General features: G+C 46.1%; 1 protein-coding gene across 2 annotated transcripts in view; it reads right to left on the bottom strand.

The window, feature by feature from the left end:
• The window catches only part of LOC105474302 (methyltransferase 16, RNA N6-adenosine), a 90,663-nt gene extending 82,765 nt beyond the window's left edge, over positions 1-7,898 (bottom strand). For both annotated transcript variants that reach the window (XM_071082123.1, XM_071082122.1), the window contains exon 1: positions 7,766-7,898. The gene's annotated coding sequence lies outside the window, so the exon portion shown is untranslated. The remainder of the gene's footprint in view (positions 1-7,765) is intronic.
• Positions 7,899-24,339: the final 16,441 nt, after the last annotated feature.

Genomic DNA, 24,339 nt, shown 5'->3' on the forward strand with positions numbered 1-24,339 from the left:
AAGGATGTGAAGAAATTGGAGCTCTCGTGCATTGCTGGTGGGAATGTGAAGTGGCACAGCTGCTGTCGAAAAACGCTTGGCGGTTCTTTAAAAAGCTAAACATAGAATTACTATCTGATTCAGCAATTCCACTCCTAGGTATATTCCCAAAAGAACTGAAAGGAGGAACTAAAACAGATATTTGTACAGCAGTGTTCACAGTAGTATCATTCCCAAGAGTGAAAAGGTCGGAAACAACCCGAGTGTCCATCAGCAGATGAATGTGGATCAACAAAATGTGGATCAACAAAATACGGTATATCCAAACACTAAATATGGATCAACAAAATACGGTATATCCAAACACTAAATATGGATCAACAAAATACGGTATATCCAAACACTAAATATGGATCAACAAAATACGGTATTATCCAAACACTAAATATGGATCAACAAAATACGGTATATCCAAACACTAAATATGGATCAACAAAATACGGTATATCCAAACACTAAATATGGATCAACAAAATGCGGTATAGCCAAACACTAAATATGGATCAACAAAATACGGTATATCCAAACACTAAATATGGATCAACAAAATACGGTATATCCAAACACTAAATATGGATCAACAAAATGCGGTATAGCCAAACACTAAATATGGATCAACAAAATACGGTATTATCCAAACACTAAATATGGATCAACAAAATATGGAATATCCATACAATCAATATGGATCAACAAAATACGGTATAGCCATACAATAAATATCACGCAGCCCTAAGAAGGAATGAAATTCTGATACACGCTACAACATGGAAGAACCTCGAAAACATGATGCTAAGGGAAATAAACCACACACAAAAGGACAAATATTGTATGCTTCCACTTATATGAGGCACCCAGAAGAGGTAAACTTATCACACAGACGGAGAGTGGAATAGAGGTGATGAGGGGCTGGGGGAGGGAAGAATGAGTTACTGTTTAATAGGTACAGAGTTTCACTTTGGAATGATGACAAAGTTCTGGAGATAGAGGTGATGGTTGCACAAGAGAATTAATACATTTAATGTCACTGAATGGTACACTTAAAAATGGCCAAAATGGTATATTTATGTTTATTTTTCCATAATTTTAAAAATGTAGACAACGTAAGAGTGAATTTTTTTTTTTTAATCAAGGGAAGAAAGCTGAAAATTATTCCTTTAAGAGCATCAGGCCGGGCACGGTGGCCCACGCCTGTAATCCCAGCACTTTGGGAGGCTGAGGAAGGCAAATCACGAAGTCAGGAGATCGAGACCATTCTGGCTAACACAGTGAAACCCCATCTCTACTAAAAATACAAAAAATTAGCCAGCCGTGGTAGTGGGCACCTGTACTCCCAGCTACTCAGAAGGCTGAGGCAGGAGAATGGCGTGAACCCGGAAGGCGGAGGTTGCAATGAGCCGAGATCGCGCCACTGCACTCCAGCCTGGGCGACAGAGGGAGACTCGGTCTCAAAAAAAAAAGAAAAGCATCAAAGTGACAGAACACAGTCTGTCTATATGATCCATAGCCAAGGATATAAGTTAGAGGTTAGTTTTGTTTTGTTTTGCTTGTTTTGAGACAGGCTCTCACTCTGTTGCCCAGGGTGGAGTGCAGTGGCACAATCACACCTCACTGCAGCCTCGACCTCCGGTGCTCAGAGTCCTCCTATCTCAGCCTCCTGAGGAGCTGGCACTGTAGGTACGTGCCACCATGCCTGGCTAATTTATTTTTAATTTTATTATTTGTAGAGATCGGGTCTCCCTTTGTTGCCCAGATTGGTCTCCAACTCCTGAGTTCAAATGATCCTCCTGCCTCAGCCTCCCAAAGTGCTACAGCTACAGACATGAGCCACCACACCCAGCCTGGAGGTTAGCTTTTACAGTGTCCTTACAAGGACTGAATATTTGGTAACGCACCACAATGTCACCAAAGTTTGAAAAAATATCTTTGATTCCAACTTAAAGTTTCAATCTTGTCATTCCTAGGTAGCTAAAACCAAATGAAAACAAATATAATTTTGTCTTCTTCCAGATTACAACAAGAAATAAAAGCAAATGTACATATAGCAAGAAATAAAAACAGAAAGAGAAACTATTATAATGGCTTAGTAAATCTCCAGGTAGTTGGTAATTTTAAAAATAGTTAACTATTATATATGTATAGCTCTCTGGGTGGAAGTGACTTTTATTTTCTTAATATCTTTATTTTCTATTTTTTAAATAATGATCAATCTTCTAAACAGTATTATGTAAGCCAAAAATCTAGGAGTCACCTGATAGTTTCTCATATCCAAGAAATCACCACTCCTGTAGGTTTTACCTGCTAAATACCTCTTAAATTAATCTATTTTTCCCTGTCCCCAACAATGTTAAGCCTAGAGGCCGTTTTTTTTTTTTTTTTTTTTTTGATACATGGTTTCGTCATATTGGCCAGGTTGGTCTTGAACTCCTGGCCTCAAGCAATCCTGCCGCCTCAGCCTCCCAAAGTGCTAGGATTATAGTTGTAAACCACCACACCCGGCCAGAACAGCCTTTTTATTTATTTATCTTTATTTTATTTTAGAGACTACATTGCCCAGGCCAGACTTGAACTCCTGGGCTCAAGCAATCCTCCCACCTCAGCCTCCGAAATGGCTGAGACTACAGGTGTGCCCCACTGCACCTGGTTTACAGTAGCCTCTTAATTGGTCTCCCCATATCCACTCTTGTTCTCACTATCCCTCCTTCCACCGCGCAGTGATCATTTCTAAACACAAATCTCAGTATGTCCTTCCCCTATGTCCACCTGCTCAAAACCTTACTCTTAAGATAAAATAAAAAATATCACGGCCGGGCGCGGTGGCTCACGCCTGTAATACCAGCACTTTGGGAGGCCGAGACGGGCGGATCACGAGGTCAGGAGATCGAGACCATCCTGGCTAACACGGTGAAACCCCGTCTCTACTAAAAAATACAAAAAACTAGCCGGGCGAGGTGGTGGGCGCCTGTAGTCCCAGCTACTCGGGAGGCTGAGGCAGGAGAATGGCGTGAACCCGGGAGGCGGAGCTTGCAGTGAGCTGAGATCCGGCCACTGCACTCCAGCCTGGGCGACAGAGCGAGACTCCGTCTCAAAAAAAAAAAAAAAAAAAAAATCACTTCAGCCTACATACAAGGCCCTACACGACCTGGCCTTGCCTATCTTTTCACCACTCAGTTTAAGTCACAAGCCCTTGCTCTTGTGTCCTTCCACCCTGACCACACGGCCTTTATGCAGGCTATTCTTTTTGGGTTTTTTTTTTTTTTTTTTTTTTTGAGATGGAGTCTCGCTCCGTTGCCAGGGTGGAGTGCAGTGGCGCGGTCTTGGCTCACTGCCGCCTCTGCCTCACGGGTTCAAGTGATTCTCCTGCCTCAGCCTCCTAAGCAGGCTATTCTTTTTATCTGTAATGTTCTTCCCTCCCTCTCTTCAGTTGGCGAATTCTTAGTCATCCTTGGGCTCACAGTTCAAGCATTTCTTCTGAAAAGATCTTTCCGGCCGGGCGCGGTGGCTCAAGCCTGTAATCCCAGCACTTTGGGACGCCGAGGCGGGCGGATCACGAGGTCAGGAGATCGAGACCATCCTGGCTGACACAGTGAAACCCCGTCTCTACTAAAAAATACAAAAAAACTAGCCGGGCGAGGTGGCGGGCGCCTGTAGTCCCAGCTACTCGGGAGGCTGAGGCAGGAGAATGGCGTGAACCCGGGAGGCGGAGCTTGCAGTGAGCCAAGATCACGCCACTGCACTCCAGCCTGGGCGGCAGAGCCAGACTCTGTCTCAAAAAAAAAAAAAAAAAAAAAAGAAAAGATCTTTCCTTCCCTAATCTCCCCAGTTAAGACAAATCCTCTATTATAACATCTCCTAGCAATAAATATTTTTCCTTTGCAATCTTTGTTACATAGTCATAAATCTGTCAATGCTATTTCAGATGGCTTTTTGACAGCTTCCTACACTGGAAATTAAACCAATTTCAAAAAAGAAGCGTTGTCTTCAATCCAGACTTTTCCAAATCACATATCCAACTGCCTACCATATTTCTCACTTGAAGGGCTCAAAAATACATGTACAATATGCGCAAAATTAAATCACTTCTACCCACCCCAAACTGGTCCTCCTCATTTTCCCTGCCTCACCGAATGCACTGCTATCTTTCTTGTGATACACACATCAAAAATCTTCAACACCTTCTCCATGCTGCCTCTCCCATTCACAACACACCATGTCCTGAATACTCTCTATCTCCCAATTATTTATTGACCTTATCCCGTTCTTCACCCTTCACAACACCACCTCTCTGGCCCAGATCATTATCACGTCTTTCTTGGGTTGCTCTAAGAGTCTCAAACTGATCTCTTCATAACCAGTCTTGCCCTCTACCAGCCATTTTTCATTCAGCAGACAAGCCACTCCCCCCATGCAAATGTGAACATTTCCTTATTAAATCCCTTCAGTGGCGTCCCAAAGCTCTTAGGCTAATAAAGTCTGAAATCATTAACAAGGCAGGCATAATCCAGGCCTTATCTGTCCCTCCAACTTCATTTGTTGCCACTTTCCCCTTCGAGACACACTGGTCTTCTTCCACTTTCTCTGCTGCATGGTAGTCTGTCTCACCATCTCCTATTCTTACTGCCTGCCACCATCGCCTTTCACCTCTGAAGGCCCACTAGCTCCTCGTATCACAACCTAAGCATCATTCTACTCAGGCAGGCTTTCTCTGACCCCACAATCCAATCAGATGCCCATCTACATGCTTTCAAAGCACCCTGTGCTGCTTCTCCCTCAGAAATCCTCAGTTTACTACTGGGTGTGTAATTAATTTGCATATGTCACACACAGATCTGCAACCATATCCATCCTAATCTTCACTATACCCCCAGCAACTTCTATACAATAAATATTTGTTAAGTAAACAATTCAGAATTTGAGGGGATTAGTAGTCACTTGAAAGTTTTTCAGCATACCGTTACTACATTTTGCCCCTTACACTATGACTAAAACTGACTATATACCTGTTTTAATTTCCTAGCATTGACATACCTTTTACTGACCATCAGGAAAGAGAGGAGCATAAAACGAGGATGGCCCCCAGTCCTTAAGAAAACATCAACTGGGCAAGGTGGTGCGTGCCTGTGGTCCTAGCTACTACGGAAGCTGAGGATGGCTTGAATCCAGCAGTTCCAGTCCAGCCTGGGCAACACAATGAGATCCGGTCTCAAAATAAACAAATACAAATAATAGACTTTATTAAAAAGAAAATATCAAAAATGAAAGTGTTGGCTGGGCACGGTGGCTCATGCCTATAATCCCAACACTTTCAGAGGCCAAGACAGGAGGATCACCTCAGGAGTTTGTGACACCAGCCTGGCCAACGTGGAGACCAGCCTGGTCAACATAGTGAAACCCTGTCTCTACTAAAACACAAAAATTAGCTAGGTGTGGTGGCACCTGCCTGAAGTACCAGCAACTCGGGAAGCTGAGGCAGGAGAATCACTTGAATCTGGGAGGCAGAGGTTGCAGTGAGCCAAGATCACACCACTGCACTCCAGCCTGGCGACAGACCAAGACTCTGTCTTAAAAAAAAAAAAAAAAAAAAATTAGCTAGGCATGGTGGTGCATGCCTCTAATCCCAGCTACTCAGGAGGCTGAGGCAGGAGAATCACTTGAACCCGGGAGGTGGAGGTTGCAGAGAGCCGAGATCATAATACTGCACTCCAGCCTTGGTGACAGTGAGACTCTGCCTCAAAAAAGAAAAAAAAGAAAAAGAAAAAAGAGAAAATGTCCTTGCTTGTGATTCTGGCAAGCAACAAAAAAGAAAACTAAGAGTAATTTCTTTAAGCTGATAGAAAATATTTTCCCTATTTATGGGGGACATGTGACCTTTATGGGGTATTTGTTACACGCATAGAATGTGTGATGATCCAGTCAGGGTATGTGGGGTATTCATCACTTTAAGTATTTTTTTTTTTTTTTTTGAGACGGAGTCTCGCTCTGTCGCCCAGGCTAGAGTGCAGTGGCGCGATCTCGGCTCACTGCAAGCTCCGCCTCCCGGGTTCACGCCATTCTCCTGCCTCAGCCTCCCGAGTAGCTGGGACTATAGGCGCCCACAACCGCGCCCGGCTAATTTTTTTTTTGTATTTTTAGTAGAGACGGGGTTTCACCGTGGTCTCGATCTCCTGACCTTGTGATCCGCCCGCCTCGGCCTCCCAAAGTGCTGGGATTACAGGCGTGAGCCACCGCGCCCGGCCCCACTTTAAGTATTTTTTATATCTATGTGTTGGTAACATTTCAAGCCCTCTCTTTACCTATTTTGAAATACACATTGTTGCTGACTATAGTCACCATACCCTAACAGTGACTAAAGAGGCAGTGGCATGTGAGGGCTCTGTAACACATTAAGGAAAATTCTACAGACTACATAGCTGACACAGTGCACACACAACACGATACTCTGAATATATGTGAAACAAATTAAATTATAGATACGGCAGATTCAATTCATTTCCTACATTATTCAACTTTTCTGGTCAGAACAGATACAGAATGAGTCAATACAACCACCTCTTTTCTAACTAACCTCCCAATATGGGCAATGGGTTCTTAGCTAAATATATCCTATTCTTCAGAGTTTAACTGGGCATCAACTTTTTTTTTTTCCTTCTTGTTGAGACAGGGTCTCATTCTGTTGCTCAGAATGCAATAGTGGAATCATAGCTCCCTGCAGCCTCCAACTTCTGAGATCAAGCAATCCTCCCGCCTGAGCCTCCCAAGTACCTGGGACTATAGGCACAGGCCACTGTACCTGGTTAATTTACTTCATTTTTTGTAGAAAGGGAGTCTGGCTTTGCCACCCAGGCTCCAGCTTCAATTTTCGACACAGAATTTACCCATCTGACATTCCATATATTTTACTTTAAAAAAATCTCCCGTCAGTAAGGTTCAAGAGCGAAAATATTTTGTCTGTCTTGTTCATTGCATATCCCAACACCTAAAATAGTGCCTGAGAGAGTAGGCACTCACGTATTTGTTGATTGAAAGCACGACGTCCGGACCACTGACACAAAGCTCCCTCATTGAGTTTCAAAAAAAGCTCACTCCAAGGACTGAAACTTTTCTTCCTGGTTACTTGAGTCAGTCCAGAAAGCTACAGTTAATAGTAGAACCCTGAGAATGAGGCTTTCACTTTTTTTTTTTTCTTTCTCATCTCCATGCTTGTTTCCTTGGTTCCTCTTGACCATTAACCCTCTTCAACTACCATTCTCTTAATACATGGCCTGTAAAATAGTCTAAATTCCAATTTCAAAACTTAATATTCTTTCTGCACAGATCCTTCCCACCTCAACACCAACCTACATCTTCTCTCTTCGCCTTCTCTCATAAATTCGACTTTTCCCACTAGTTCTGCCACTGCCATTTCTCCATCTCTTCCACTCTTTCCACGCCCTCATCTCATCCGCTCAGTTTGTCTTCCCGCCTCAGTTTTGGATTTCTCTAAACCTCCTAAACCCCGGGGAGTCTTTACTACTTCGATCCTAGTCTCTATTCTATTCGCCAACTCCTCCCACTCATCCACTCTCAAACACCCCCGCGTGCGCACACGCAGCCACATCAGGTCTCCCCTCGTAGACCCCGAAGTCGGCACCTCACTAGCCCAAAACTCAAGAATGAGGAACCCGGGTGATCCACAGGTTAAGTGAACCATGATAGTAGATCTGCCTGAGAAATATAAGTGACCCACCTCTGAGGCCGAGGTTCCTGCCAGACGTCGTGTCTGGCGTGGGCCTGTACAACCCTAGAATCTTAAAGAAGCCGCAGAGTGAAACTCCTAGAAACGCAGAGGATACGCTCCCAGCGCGCCGCCATCTTGTGAAGCCATCTAGCCTCCTGATTGGACAAATCCCTCTCGCGCGACCTGTGGCTGATCCTGAAGAAAGAAGAAACCGTCGCGAGACCTGGAGTTGGCTGCTCCTGACAGAAGGCGGGGGCGTGGTGGCAAGCGGAGTCCTTTGCAGTATGGCAGGAGGAGGACCTGCGCTCGAATTCGCGGGAAAGCACTTAAAAGAAAAAGAAACAAGTTTTCCGGGCCGTGCAGACTTACCTCTCACACCCACTGGGATTGGACAGGTTATGAAGATAAGGGTATGAGACTTGGGCGTCATGGCGTGCGGTGAGCGCTTTTTGTGCAACAGGTGTGTCCTCAGGCGATGTCTCACTCACTGAATCATGAGAGATTCATTGGGGTGGGGAAGAGTACCCTCATTTACAGCTAAAGAACTGAGGATCAGAGGTTTTTGTTTGTTTGTTTTTTGATGGAGTCTCGCTCTGTTGCACAGGCTGGAGTGCAGTGGCCCGATCTTGACTCGCTGCAGCCTCCGCCTCCCGGGTTCAAGCCGTTCTCCTGCCTCAGCCTCCCAAGTAGCTGGGATTATAGGAACCCGCCACCACGCCCGGCTAATTTTTGTATTTTTAGTATAGATGGGGTTTCTTCATATTGGCCAGGCTGGCCTCGAACTCCTGACCTCAGGTGATCCGCCTGCCTCGGCCTCCCAAAGTGCTGAGATTACAGGTGTGAGCCACGTGCCCAGCTGGATCAGAGCTATTAAGTGGTTTGTTCAAGATCTTACACTCAGAGGCCGGATGCCGTGGGTCACATCTGTAATCCCAACAGTTTAGAAGGCCAAGGTGGGCGGATCTCTTGAGCCCAGGAGTTCAAGACCAGTCTGGGCATCATGGCAAAAACCCGTCAATACAAAAAAATACAAAAATTAGCCAGGTGTGGTGGTGGTGCGCCAGAAGTCCAGCTACGTGGGGGACTGAGGTGGGAGGCTGAAGTGGGAGGATCACTTGAGCCCGGGATGTCGAGGCTGCAGTGAGCCGAGTTCCCACCACTGCACTCCAGCCTGGCAGACAGAGCAAGACACAGTCTCAAAAAATAAATAAATAAATAATAAAAATAAAAAAATTGGATGACATCAAGTCTGCCTGCCCTAAGCTGGAAGCTCTGTTAACGCATTTCAATTTCTTTTAAACTCATTTCTACTGATTTTACCTTCTTTTTTTTTTTTTTTTTTTTTTTTTTTTTTTTTTGAGACGGGGTCTCGCTCTGTCACCCAGGCTGGAGTGCAGTGGCCGGATCTCAGCTCACTGCAAGCTCCGCCTCCCGGGTTCACGCCATTCTCCTGCCTCAGCCTCCCGAGTAGCTGGGACTACAGGCGCCCGCCACCTCGCCCAGCTAGTTTTTTGTATTTTTTAGTAGAGACGGGGTTTCACCGGGTTAGCCAGGATGGTCTCGATCTCCTGACCTCGTGATCCACCCGTCTCGGCCTCCCAAAGTGCTGGGATTACAGGCTTGAGCCGCCGTGCCCAGCCGATTTTACCTTCTTGTAAGTGGAGTGAATATAAATCTCCCCCAGTGTGCGGCTGAGATAGAAAGGTTAGTGACTTTCAAAGGCATACAAGTAGTAACAAAGTGAGGGCTAAAGTCAGCCTCTGGACCTAGTACCTCTTTCCATTTAAAAAAAAAAAAAAAAGGCCTGCCTACGTCCTCATCGTTAATGTGAACGCTTCTGGCAAACTATTGCGATAAAATTGGGAGATAGTAAGGATTAAGGAATGGAGACTTCAGCCTTATGCACAAGTGAGTGTACCAGCAGTCACCCAAGGAAAGCTGAGGAGGTGTTTTCATAATCTATTGTGTAACAAACCGCCCCAAAACGTAAGACTTAAAACAACAACCATTTTATTTGCTCACAGTTCTGCAATCTGGGCTGTGATTAGGCCAGCCATTCTGCTGGTCTTGCCAGTGGTCATAGCATCAAGTGGGGGCTGGTTCTGCTGAAAGAACTGGGTCTCTCTCCCTATAGTCCAAGTTATTTCCCTGCCCATATAGCCTTTCCACATAATTTGTCTAGCAGAGTAGGAAGATTTTTTCCCCACCCCCCACCCCAGAGATGGAGTTTCACTCTTATTGCCCAGGCTAGAGTGCAATGGTGCCATCTTGGCTCACTGCGACCTCTACCTCCTGGGTTCAAGCGATTTTCCTGCCTCAACCTCCTGAGTAGCTGAGATTACAGGCGCCCGCCACCATGCCCAGCTAATTTTTTGTATTTTTAGTAGAGACAGGGTTTCATCATGTTGGCCAGGCTGGTCTCAAACTCCTGACCTGAGGTGATTCACCCACCTCGGCCTCCCAAAGTACTGGGATTGCAGGCATGAGCCACTGCGCCCGGTCAGAATACTTCTTACATGTTGGCTCAGGGCTCCCAAAAGGGCAAAAGTGGAAGCTGCCAGGCCTTCTTAAAGCTTAGGTGCAGAACTACCACCTTGGCCATACTCTTGGTTAAAGCAAGTAAAAGGGCCAGCCCCCGGCCATTCAAGGGGAGGGGACTATGCCAGGATACCTTCCAATATTAGAAGGCATGATTCATTTCGGCAATCAATGTAACATATTACTACAGAAAGTTTTCCATCTTTAGTTGGTAGTGGCTTTGATACTACTTATAGCATTTTATTTAGTGTGTGCTACTGGAAAGGTGAAAGAAAAGATGGCCTCAGAGATAGGACTGGTGGGGTTGAAGTGATTCTATTTAAGATACTGGTAACTTTCTGTTAGCTCCAAAGAGCAACCCCGTTTACCTATAGGTCAGGCCCGAGGGACCCTAGTAGCACTGCAGCTGGGAAACCTGGCCTTTAATCCTGCCCACCATTTACTAACCCTGTGATTATAGGCAATTTACTTAAACACTTGAAGCCTTAGTTTGCTCAATATTACAAAACAGGTTAATAATCTCATAGGGTTGTGGGAATTAAAATCAGACAATGCATATAAAACAACAGAATGTCTAGCATATAGTAAGTTCCTAATAATTATAATATTGCTCCTTGTAACTTATCTGGTCAGTTTTTTTTAAGTATTCCATAAAGATAAAACATGTTAATAATTGAAAATTTGTAAACAACTTAAATAACACATAAAGGTATCAGAAAGACAAAAATTATCTAAAATCTCACCACTCACAGGCAAGCGCCATCAAATTTGGGTAACCTTACCACTAAACCTCTACATCTCATAAGGATATATAACCAAATAATTTTTATACAAATAATACACATTAGTATATATATGTAATTACATATATATATATACATACACACGCATATATACTCAAATATAACTCTTGGAGGTTCCTCCACTTCCATCAATATAGTTCTATATTATTCTTTGTGATAGGTGCACAGTATTCCAGTGAATTGATATACCACTTTTCTTCTTTTGTTTTTTTTTTTGAGATGGAGTCTCACTCTGTCGCCCAGGCTGGAGTGCAGTGGCGTGATCTCGGATCACTGCAACTTCCGCCTCCCGGGTCAAAGCGATTCTTCTGCCTCAGCCTCCCGAGTAGCTGGGATTGCAGGTGCCCACCACTACACCGAGCTAATTTTTTTGTATTTTTAGTAGAGATGGGGTTTCACCATGTTGGCCAGGCTGGTCTCAAACTCCTGAGCTCAAGTGATCCACCTGCCTTGGCCTCCCAGAGTGTTGGGATTACCGTCGTGGGCCACTGCACCCGGCTGGATATACCACTTTTTAAAAAACTAATTCGCGGCCTGATTCAGTGGCCCAGACCTGTAATCCCAGCACTCTGGGAGGCCAAGGCAGGTGTATCACTTGAGCTCAGGAGTTTGAGACCAGCCTGGCCAACATGGTAAAACCCCATCTCTACTAAAAATACAAAAAAATTAGCCAGACGTGGTGGTGGGCACCAGCAATCCCAGCTCCTCAAGAGGCTGAGGCAGGAGAATTGCTTGAACCCGGGAGTCGGAGGTTGCAGTGAGCCGAGATCACGCCACTGCACTCCAGCCTGGGCGACAGAGTGAGACTCCATCTCAAAAACAAACAAGGGGGGGCACAGTAGCTCACGCCTGAAATTCCAGCACTTTGGGAGGCTGAGGCGGGTGGATCACTTGAGGTCAGGAGTTCGAGACCAGCCTGGCCAGCATGGTAAAACCCCGTCTCACTAAAAATACAAAAACTAGCCAGGCGTGGTGGTGGGCACCTGTAATCCTAGCTACTCGGGAGGCTAAGGCAGGAGAATTGCTTGAACCGGTACCCGGGAGGCGGAGATTGCGGTGAAGATCGTGCCACTGCATTCCACCCTGGGTGAGAGAGCGATACTCTGTCTCAAAAATAACAAACAAACAACAACAACAGCAACAAAAACTAATTCCTCTGTGGATGGATATAGGTTCTTTCCAATGTATCTGGTATGACCTATTACCAAATATTGTGATACAATGATAAATACATATCCTTGAAAACTTTTTTTTTTTTTTTTTGAGACGGAGTCTCTCGCTGTCGCCCAGGCTGGAGTGCAGTGGCCGGATCTCAGCTCACTGCAAGCTCCGCCTCCCGGGTTCACGCCATTCTCCTGCCTCAGCCTCCCGAGTAGCTGGGACTACAGGCGCCCACCACCACGCCTGGCTAGTTTTTTGTATTTTTTAGTAGAGACGGGGTTTCATCGTGTTAGCCAGGATGGTCTCGATCTCCTGACCTCGTGATCCGCCCGTCTCGGCCTCCCAAAGTGCTGGGATTACAGGCTTGAGTCACTGCGCCCGGCCATATAGAAAACTTTTTTGTATAAAATGAAAATTATCTGGAGACTCCACAGAATAGATTAACAAGATATTCAACATCTGCCTTTTTCCAAATTTACCCTCAAATCTTCAAGGATGTAACTGGTCAGAGAAGCCTCTCAAACTTCCATGCCCCAGCAAGGACAGTGCAGATGTCCAACTAACCAATTACATCCTTTGCTACCTCTTTGTAGCAGGAAACTGATTCTGCACATCCAATAAATAATGCTGCTAATTATGAAATGTTGCCTAGCAGGTTGTCAGAGCCGCTTTCAGCAGCAGCTGCCTACTGGACTGGAATCAACCCTTGAGGGCATCAGACTGGGCTCCCTCTTTACTGAAATTAATTATTTCAAGGACTTTGTGGCCCTTCCCTGTCACTGTCCTTTGGCCACAGCCAGCCTGTCAACAGCCACAGATCTCTCTGACTTTGTGTTTCAGAAAGTAATAATTGAGTTTCAATTTCTTCTAGCTTAGAAGACCCTAGCTTCCTTATGGAAATTCGTCCACGTCCTTCTTAGGGACCAAGTTTACATATCAGGGATCTAATAGTCATTATAGTTGTCACAAAAGCTATATCCAGGTGGGTGCAGTGGCTCACGCCTGTCATCCCAGCACTTTGGGAGGCTGAGGAGGGCGGATCACCTGAGGTCATGAGTTCTAGACCAGCCTGGCCAACACGATGAAACCCCATCTCTATTAAAAATACAAAAAATTAGTCAGGCGGGGTGGTAGATGGCTGTAATCCCAGCTACTCAGGAGGCTGAGGCAGGAGAATCGCTTGAACCCAGGAGGCAGAGATGACAGTGAACTGAGATCGGGCCACTGCATTCCAGCCTGGGCAACAGAGCAAGAATCCCTGTCAAAAAAAAAAAAAAAGTTATATCCTGTTCACAGAACAATGATTTTTTCTCAGCTTACATTTATGTAACTGAGAGAGCCACTCAAGTGATCCTCTGCACGAAGGATACCATATCTTCTTTTTCATTTCTTTATGGTTTTTGGGACAGGATCTCATTCTGTCACCCAGGCTGGAGTGTAGGGTCATGATCACAGCTCACTGTAGCCTCGACTTCCTGGGCTCTTGAACCTGGGAGGCAGAGGTTGCTGTTAGCCGAGATCGCGCCATTGCACCCCCCGGGGCGACAGAGGGAGACTCTGTCTCAAAAAATTAAATAAATAAATAAATAAATAAAATAAAATAAATAATAATAATAGCTGGTGGAATAATTGAATATAAATGTACATCTTACTACTGCCCTGCTTCCTGTTCCAAGTCTCATAAAACAGAACATACTTATTTTAAAAATTAAATAGTAAATTTCAAATCGAGCTGAAAATTCAGAATTAGTGTTATTGACACCCCAGAAAATGTGATAATTCTCTGAAAAAATACAGAATGAATAGGAATACCATCTAAAATGCCAAGAAGTTTTTTATAGGAAGCTTAAGATGATGATAACATTAGGCTGGAGAACAAAATGTGCAAGAATAGCAAATAATGTTTTTCCACTTGGAAAAAAATTAAAATTACACCATACAAAAAAGAATCCCATATGGATTAAGAAACAAAATAACCATAAAAACAAATAAAATTGACTAGGTACGATAGCTCATTCCTGTAATTCCAGCACCTGGGGAGGCTGAGGCAGGTGGGTCACTTAAGCCTAGGAGTTTGAGACCAGCCTAGGAAGCCAGCGTGGCAAAACCCCATCTCTACAAAAAACACAAAAAATAGCCGGGGGTGGTGGTGTGCGCCTGTGGTCCCAGCTCCTTGAGGGGCTGAGGCAGGAGGATGGCTTGAGCCGGAGAGGTCGAGGCCACAGTGAGCCACGTTCATGCCACTGCACTCCAACCTGGGTGACAAAGCGAGACCCTGTCTCAAAAAAAAAAAAAAAAGGGAAATCTATATCTACTGACACGGAAAATTTCCAAAATATGGAATAAGGTAAAAGGAAATTGTGAAACAGTAGGTTCGGTTTGATATTGTTTGTATAAAGTAAAACCAGAACACATTTCAATATGAAAATTTAAAGCATAAAAGTAGCCATAGAAAAAGATCTGAAAGGAGGCTGGGCGCGGTGGCTCACGCCTGTAATCCCAGCACTTTGGGAGGCCGAGACGGGCGGATCACGAGGTCAGGAGATCAAGACCATCCTGGCTAACACAGTGAAACCCCGTCTCTACTAAAAAAATACAAAAAACTAGCCGGGCGCGGTGGCGGGCGCCTGTAGTCCCAGCTATTCGGGAGGCTGAGGCGGGAGAATGGCGTAAACCCGGGAGGCGGAGCTTGCAGTGAGCTGAGATCCGGCCACTGCACTCCAGCCTGGGCGACAGAGCGAGACTCCGTCTCAAAAAAAAAAAAAAAAAAAAAGATCTGAAAGGAAAAACCCTAGACTGAAAACAGTGGTTACCTTAGGGAAACCTCAGGGAAACTGGGTTGGAATGTTAGAAGTGGGACATGAGAGTCTTTAATTTTGTCTATATCATTTGAATGTTTTACAATGATAATGGATTCATACATCATTTGTACGACTTAAAAATAGATTTAAGGCTGGACACAGTGGCTCACACCTGTAATCCCAGCACTTTGGGAGGCCGAGGTGGACAGATCATGAGGTCAGGAGATCCAGACCATCCTGGCTAACACGGTGAAACCCCATCTCTACTAAAAATACAAAAAATTAGCTGGGAGTGGTGGCAGGCACCTGTAGTCCCAGCTACTTGGGAGGCTGAGGCAGGAGAATGGCATGAACCCAGGAGGTGGAGCTTGCAGTGAGCCGAGATCGCACTGCTGCACTCCAGCCTGGGCGACAGTGAGACTCTTGTCTAAAAAAAAAAAAAAAAAAAAAGATTTAAAATAAGAAAAAGAAGAGAAAATCAAATCTGTTGGAAAAAAACATCACAGCCTGACACTTATGCAAGAAAAGACAGTTCAGAGGGGAAGCAAAGCCTCCTGTGGCCTCAGCCTCAGCAGCTGCTCAGGACAGCCATCCTCCGTGTGATGATTCTGTGATCCACATAGCCACAGCCTGTGGCACCACCATGTCAACGTGGGCTCCCAGGACCCCTGCAGCAAGGAAAGAGAGAGGATGGCTTTTCAGAGCTTCCACTCAGAAGTGACACACATCATTGACAACCAAATCAAGTCAGATGTCCCCACCTAACTTGGGTTGGGGAAGAGGGCAGGCGCACCGTCCCTCCATGTGCTCAAAATATTGCTGAAGAGTGATGATGTTCACTACACACACCTCATCCAGAAGCACCACAGACAGACAAAACAGAATCAAAATGTAGACGAATATGGATTATACTCTAAAATGATGAACTCCTCAAAAAATTAAAGATAGGATTGCCGGGCCGGGCGCGGTGGCTCACGCCTGTAATCCCAGCACTTTGGGAGGCCGAGGCGGGTGGATCACGAGGTCGGGAGATCGAGACCATCCTGGCTAACACGGTGAAACCCCGTCTCTACTAAAAATACAAAAAATTAGCCAGGCGTGGTGGCGGGCGCCTGTAGTCCCAGCTACTCGGGAGGTTGAGGCAGGAGAATGGCGTGAACCCGGGAGGCGGAGCTTGCAGTGAGCCGAGATCGCGCCACTGCACTCCAGCCTGGGCGACAAAGTGAGACTCCGTCTCAAAAAAAAAAAAAAAAAAGATAGGATTGCCCTGTGATCTGGCAATTCCACTTCTAGATATATACCCCCCAAAACGGAAGGCAGAATCTCAGTGATATTTATACACCCTTGTTCACGGCTGCATTCTTAGCAATGGCCAAAAGGCGGAAGCCAGCCAAGTGTTCGATGATGAACGAATGGGTAAACAAATTGTGGCACATACATACAATGGAATATTGACATTATTCACCTTCAAGAGGAAGTAAATTCTGACATGCTACAACATGAATGAACCTTGAGGACATTATGCTAAGCAAAATAAGTCAGTCACAAAAAGACAAATACTGTATGATTCCGCTTCTATAAAGTACCTAGAATAGTCAAATTCATAGAGACAGAAAGCAGAAAGGTGACTGCCAGGGAATGGGTGAAGGAGGGAAAAAGGTTTTGTTATTTATTTTATTTTTATTTTATTTATTTTTTTTTTTTTGAGAAGAAGTTTCACTCTTGTTGCCCAGGCTGGAGTGCAATGATACAATATCGGCTCACCACAATCTCTGCCTCCCAAGTTCAAGCGATTCTCCTGCCTCAGCTGGGATTACAGGCATGCACCACCACGCCCGGCTAATTTTATAATTTTAGTAGATACGGGGTTTCTCCATGTTGGTCAGGCTGGTCTCAAACTCCTGAACTCAGGTGATCCGCCCACCTCAGCCTCCCAAAGTGCTGGAATTACAGGCATGAGCCACCACACCTGGCCAATTTTCATTACTTTTTTTAAGTGAGGTGAAGGCTGGTGGCTCACGCCTGTAATCGCAGCACTTTGGGAGGCTGAGGTGGGCACATCACAAGGTCAAGAGTTCGAGACCAGCCTGGCCTAAATGGTGAAACCCCATCTCTACTAAAAATACAAAAAAGTAGCCAGGCGTGGTGGCGGGTGCCTGTAGTCCCAGCTACTCGGGAGGCTGAGACAGGAGAATGGCTTGAACCCAGGAGGCAGAGGTTGCAGTGAGCCGAGATCACGCCACTGCACTCCAGCCTGGGTGACAGAGTAAGACTCCATCTCAAAAAAATTTAAAAAATGAAGTGAAGTCTCGCTCTGTCACCCAGGCTAGAGTGCAGTGGTGTGATATCAGCTCACTGCAACCTCCACCTCCCAGGTTCAAGCCATTCCACTGCCTCAGCCTCCCGAGTAGCTGAGACTACAGGCACGTGCCACTACGCCTGGCTAATTTTTTGTATTTTTAGTAGAGACAGATTTCACCGTGTTAGTCAGGCTGGTTCTGATCTCCTGATCTCATGATTTGCCCACCTCAGCCTCCCAAAGTGCTAGGATTACAGGCGTGCGCCACCACACCCAGTCTGGAATTGTTTTCTTAATTTCCTTTCCGTGTTGCTCATTGCTAGTAAGCAGAAATGCAACTGATTTTTCTGTGTTAATGTTGCATCTGGCAACTTTTCTGAATTCATTAGTTCTAACAGTTTTTTGGTGGAATCTTTAGGTTTTCTACTATAAGATCATGTCACGTATTACTAGAGATACTTTTACATCTTCCTTTCCAATTTAGATGTCTTCTATCTCTTTTTCTTTCCTAATTATTCCGGCGCGGTACCATGTTCAGTGGAAGCAGCAAAAGCAGGCATCCTTGTCTTGTTCCTGAAAAGCTTTTGGGCCAGGCACCATGGCTCACACCTGCAGTCCCAGCCATTCAGGAAGTTGAGGTGGGAGGATTGCTTGAGCCCAGAAGTTTGAGGCTGTAGTGAGCCCTGGTTGTGCCACTGCACTCCAGCCTGCGTGACAGAGCAAGACCCTGTCTCTTAAAAAAAGAAAAAGAAAAAAAAAAAGGAAAAGTTTTCGGTCTTTCACCATTGAGTATAATGTTAGCTTGAGATTTTCATATATGGCCTATATTATGTTGAGATAGTTTCCTTCTATTACTAGTTTTTTGAGTGTTTTTCTTAAGAAAGGGTGTTGAATTTTGTCAAATGCTTTTCTGCATCAATGGTGATAATCATATGGGGATTTTTTTCCTTCATTCTGTTAATGTTGTATATTCGTTGATAGATTTTCATAGGTTGAACCAGGCTGGAGTGCAGTGGCATGACCCTGGCTCACTGCACCCATGCATACCTGGGCTCAAATTATCCTCCCACTTCAGCCTCTTTTTTTTTTTTTCTTTTTTTTTGAGACCAGGTCTCGCTCTGTCGCCCAGGCTGGAGTGCAGTGGCTCGATCTCTGCTCACTGCAAGCTCCACCTCCTGGGTTCATGCCATTCTCCTGCCTCAGCCTCCCAAGTAGCTGGGACTACAGGCGCCCGCCACCACACTTGGCTAATTTTTTGTATTTTTAGTAGAGACAGGGTTTCACCGTGTTAGCCAGTAGCCAGGATGGTCTTGATCTCCTGACCTCGTGATCCGCCCACCTCGGCCTCCCAGTGTGCTGGGATTACAGGCATGAGCCACTGCGCCCGGCCTCCACCTCAGCCTCTTAAGTAGCTACAACTACAGGTGTGCACCATCACATCCAGCTAATTTTAAAAAAAGACAGAGTCTTGCTATATCGCCCAGGCTAGTTTTGAACTATTGGCCTAGAGCAATCCTTCCTTCCACCTCAGCCTCCCAAAGTGCTGGGATTATAGACGTGAGCCACCACACCCAGCATGAATACCTTATTATTACTATTTTTTTTTTTTTTTTTTTAGATGGAGTCTCACTCTGTCACCCAGGCTGGAGAGCAGTAGCATGATCTCAGCTCACTGCAACCTCCACCTCCTGGGTTCAAGTGATTCTCCTATCTCAGTTCTCTGGGTAGCTGGGACTACTGGTGCATGCCACCACACCTGGCTAATTTTTGTATTTTTAGTACAGACGAGTTTTTACCATGTTGGCCAGAGCGGTCTCCTGACCTCAGGTGATCTGCCTGCCTCGGCCTCCCGAAGTGCTGGGATTACAGGCATGCGCCACTGCGCCTGGCCTACGTGAATACCATTTTTAACACATCGATTTGAATTGTCCTGTTGGTAATTTATGTACTTCCCACATATGCTTGAGTTTATTTCTAGGCTTGTTTCATTGATCTGTCAGCTTATTTCTATACATGTACACATTTGTTTTAATTAGTGCAGCTTTCTATTACTATACAGTATCACATAACATAAGGCCGCTATGTTAATCTTGTTTTTCAGAATTTGCCTAACATGTTGATGCTTCTAAATAAACTCTAGAACCATTTTATTAAGTTTTCTACAAAAATCCTTTTGGGATTTTGTTATTGTCATTACATTTTCTGTAGAGAGATCGGTTTCGAGAGGATTGGCATTTCCTCAATATTGACTCTCCTACCCATATTTAATAAGACTTCACCCCAGAATCCAAGGCCATTCACAACAGTTCCAACCTACCACTTCCTTCAGTGTTTAACCACCTTCCAGCCAACTTCACCATCATCTGGTCTCTGAACATACTCTGTGTTCTTTTCTGCCCCTTTCTCTTCACCCAAACTAGTCTCTCTTTCTGAAACATCCTCCTCCTCTTCTTCCCACAGTTTCCTGGCCGGGCACGGTGGCTCACACCTGTAGTCCTTAGCACTTTGCGGGGCTGAGGTGGGCAGATCACGAGGTCAGGAGATCCAGACCATCCTGGCTAATATAGTGAAATCCCGTCTCTACTAAAAATACAAAACATTAGCCGGGCATGGTGGTGCACACCTGTAATCCCAGCTACTCAGGAGGCTGAGGCAGGAGACTCACTTGAACCCAGGAAGGCGGAGGTTGCGATGAGCCCCGAGATCGCACCACTATACTCCAGCCTGGGCAACAAAAGCAAAACTCCGCCCCCCCAAAAAAAAACCCAAATCCCCATAAGTTGTCTGTGAACCCCTCGTTGAAACACTGTTTTATTTATTTCTTGAGACAGTGTCTGTCTCCATCATCCAGGATGGAGTGCAGTAGCGCAATCTTGGCTCACTGCAACCTCTGCCTCTCTGCAACTTCGACTTCCCTGGGCTCAAGCCATTCTCCCACCTCAGGCTCCCAAGTAACTGGGACTACAGGCGCCCACCATCACACCCTGCTAATTTTTGTATGTTTTGTAGAGACAGGGTTTCACCATGTTGTCCAGGCTGGTCTCAAACTCCTGGGCTCAATTGATCCACCCACCTTAGCCTCCCAAAATGGTGGGATTACAGGCATGAGCCACTGTGCCTGGCCCAAACGTTACCTCTTCTAATCTTTCTTTTTTTTTTTTTTCTCTCTCTCTCTCTCTCTCTCTTTTAATAGAGACAGGGTCTCACTGTGTTGCCTGGGCTGGTCTCGAACTCCTGAACTCCAGTGATCCTCCCACCTCAGCCTCCCAAAGTGTTGGGATTACAGGCTGGAGTCACCACGCCCAGTCGAGATTAAGAATTTTGGCCAGGTGTGGTGGCTCACGCCTGTAATCCCAGCACTTTGGGAGGCCGAGGTGGGCGGATCACGAGGTCAGGAGATCGAGACCACAGTGAAACCCCGTCCCTACTAAAAATACAAAAAATTAGCCGGGCTTGGTGGCGGCGCCTGTAGTCCCAGCTGCTCGAGAGGCTGAGGCAGGAGAATGGCGTGAACCTGGAAGGCGGAGTTTGCAGTGAGCCGAGATCGCGCCACTGCACTCTAGCCTGGGCGACAGAGCTAGACTCCGTCTCAAAAAAAAAAACAAGAAAAAAACCAAAGAATTTTAAAGAATGTATTGCAGCCAGTAAGTGGCTGAATCAGAGCTCAAATGACTGTCTGGCTTTTAGGCATCATCTTCCCTCTCCGCTATGTACTTGTCCTTTCCAGCACCTCTGCAGAATAGGCTCTCCGATTACTTCCAGGGCCCTGTGTGCAGGGGTCTGGGAGCTTAGTAGTCTCTTAGGCCCTGGAAGAGTAAAGGAAAAGATGCACGTGGGGTATTGTGTTTTTAAATACTCTCGGCTGAGCGCGGTGGCTCGCGCCTGTAATCCCAGCACTTTGGGAGGCCCAGGTGGGTGAATCATGTGGTCAAGAGATCGAGACCATCCTGGCCAACATGGTGAAACCCCATCTCTACTAAAACTCTAATAAAGATACAAAAATTAGCTGGGCATGGTGGTGCGTGCCAGTAGTCCCAGCTACTTGGGAGGCTGAGACAGGAGAATTACTTGAATCCAGGAGGTGGAGGTTGCAGTGAGCTGAGATCACACCACCGGACTCCAGCTCGGGCGACAGAGGGAGACTCCGTCTCAAAAAAATAAATAAATAAAAAATAAATACTCTTAACTCAAAACATATATTTTATTGTTTAAGGCAGCTTGAGTTGGGTGTTCTCTTACAACTGAACGTTTCTTTTATTTATTTATTTATTTTCTGAGACAGAGTCTTGCTCTGTTGCCCAGGCTGGAGTGCAAGGTGTGATCTCAGCTCACTGCAGCCTCTGCTTTCTGTGTTCAAGTGATTCTCCTGCCTCAGCCTCCCAGGTAGCTGGGATTACAGGCACGTGCCACCATGCCCAGCTAATGTTTGTATTTTTAGTAGAGATGGGGTTTCACCATGTTGGCCAGTCTGGTCTCAAACTCCTGACCTCAGGTGATCCACCCGCCTTGGCCTCCCAAAGTGCTGGGATTACAGGCGTGAGCCACCGCGCCTGGCCAGGAATCTGCTTTTTTTTTTTTTTTTTGAAATGGAATTTTGCTCTTGTTGCCCAGGCTAGAGTGCAGTGGTGCAATCTTGGCTCACCGCAACCTCCGCCTCCCAGGTTCAAGCGATTCTCCTGCCTCAGCCTCCTGAGTGGCTGGGATTACAGGTATGTGCCACCACGCCTGGCTAATGTTTTGTATTTTTAGTAGAGATGGGGTTTCTCCATGTTGGTCAGGCTGGTCTCGAACTCCCAACCTCAGGTGATCTGCCCACCTTGGCCTCCCAAAATGGTAGGATTACAGGCGTGATCCACTGCACCCAGCCAAGAATCTGCATTTTTTTTTTTTTTTTTTTTGAGACTGAGTCTCTCTCTGTCGCCCAGGCTGGAGTGCAGTGGCCGGATCTCAGCTCACTGCAAGCTTCGCCTCCCGGGTTTACGCCATTCTCCTGCCTCAGCCTCCCGAGTAGCTGGTACTACAGGCGTCCGCCACCACGCCCGGCTAATTTTTTGTATTTTTAGTAGAGACGGGGTTTCACCGTGTTAGCCAGCATGGTCTTGATCTTGTGACCTCGTGATCCGCGTGATCCGCCCGTCTCGGCCTGCCAAAGTGCTGGGATTACAGGCTTGAGCCACCGCGCACGCCAGCTGATTCTAATGTGAGTGGCTTGTGAGCCACACTTGGAGAAACACTGACTTCAAGAGGAGAGGGAAGTAAACAGGGTTCGCCTGAGAAGCAGGAGAGGCTGTCGCGGGTCGGAGAGGAAGCACAGTTACTTAGGCATCTTCAATCCTTCCCAGAGGATCAGGCAGTCGTGTGCTTTGGGTTAGAACAGAACTGTTAATAACAAATCCACCAGCTGGCCTCCACTCTCTAAGGAAGTCCAGGGATTCTGAGAGTCACATAGAAAGACCGCAAGTCCCCTAGTCTCTCCCTAATCTGGCAATTCCTCCCCTCTCTTGTCCTCTATGTCATTCAGTTAGGACTACAGGACTAGAAGTATCTCAGCATGTTCACTGGAGCATTAAAAAGTTCACTGGTGGCCGGGCGCAGTGGCTCATGCCTGTAATCCCAGCACTTTGGGAGGCCGAGGCAGGCGGATCACCTGATGTTTGGAGTTCAAGACCAGCCTGACCAACATGGAGAACACCATCTCTACTAAAAATACAAAATTAGCTGGGCATGGTGGTGCATGTCTGTAATCCCAGCTACTCGGGAGGCTGAGGCAGGAGAATCACTTGAACCCGGGAGGCGGAGGTTGCGGTGAGCCGAGATTGCACCATTGCACTCCAGCCTGGGCAACGAGTGAAACTCGGTCTCAAAAAAAAATGTCCACTGGCTGTGGTTGGGAAAGGTGAGAGCCACTCCGGGGACACCAGCAGAGATAGGCTGCTGGAAACTGGGAGAACAGAACCTAGTCTTGGTGAGGATGTGGCACAATAGGAACACTGATGGGGGGAATGTAAGTGGGTCTGACCACTCTGAAAAATAATTTGACCCAATAGTTCCACTCCAGGGTACATATCCCAGAGAAATTCTTACACTTGGAGTCTAGGAAACCTAAACACCCAGGATGCTTTTAGCAGCATTGATTTTTCTTTTTCTGTTTTTATGAGACAGGGTTTCCCTTTGTGCCCAGGCTGCAGTGCCGTGGCACCATTGTAGCTCACTGCAGCCTCAACTTCCTGGGCTTAAGTGATCCCCCCACCTCAGCCTCCTGAGTAGCTGGGACTGCAGGTGCACGCCACCACACCTGGCTAATTTTTGTACCTTTTTTTTTCTTTCTTTCTTTTTAGACAGAGTCTCCTCTGTCACCCAGGCTGAAGTGCAGTGGCACGATCTTGGCTCACTGCAACCTCCGCCTTCTGGGTTCAAGCAATTCCCCTGCCTCAGCCTGCCAAGTAGCTGGGATCCTCCCACCTCGGCCTCCCAAAGTGCTGGGATTTCTGAGCCACTAGCTCAGAAAAAAATTAATTAATTAATTTAAAAGTAAATAAATAAAATGAGAGAAAGACAAAGTTCCTTAGCCACTACTGGAATCTCTTGAGGTTATTTACCCTCTGTACCTCATCTCTCCTCCATCAGGCACTAGCAACCAGGGAGCAAGATGTTAGGCCTCTGCCGGGCGCGGTGGCTCACGCCTGTAATCCCAACACTTTGGGAGGCTGAGGTGTGCAGATCATGAGGTCAGGAGTTCGAGATCAGCCTGGCTAATATGGTGAAACCCCGTCTCTACTAAAAATACAAAAGCTAGGTGGGCATGGTGGCACAAGCCTGTAGTCCCAGCTACTTGGGAGGCTAAGCCAGGAGAATCGCTTGAACCCTGGAGGTGGAGGTTGCAGTGAGCCGAGATTGCGCCACTGCACTCCAGCCTGGCCAATAGAGGGAGACTCCATCTCAAAAAAAAACAAACAAGATGTTAGGCCTCAAGAGGCCAAC

Source organism: Macaca nemestrina, chromosome 17 (genome assembly GCF_043159975.1).
Source record: "Macaca nemestrina isolate mMacNem1 chromosome 17, mMacNem.hap1, whole genome shotgun sequence".
Classification (NCBI taxonomy): Eukaryota; Metazoa; Chordata; class Mammalia; order Primates; family Cercopithecidae; genus Macaca; species Macaca nemestrina.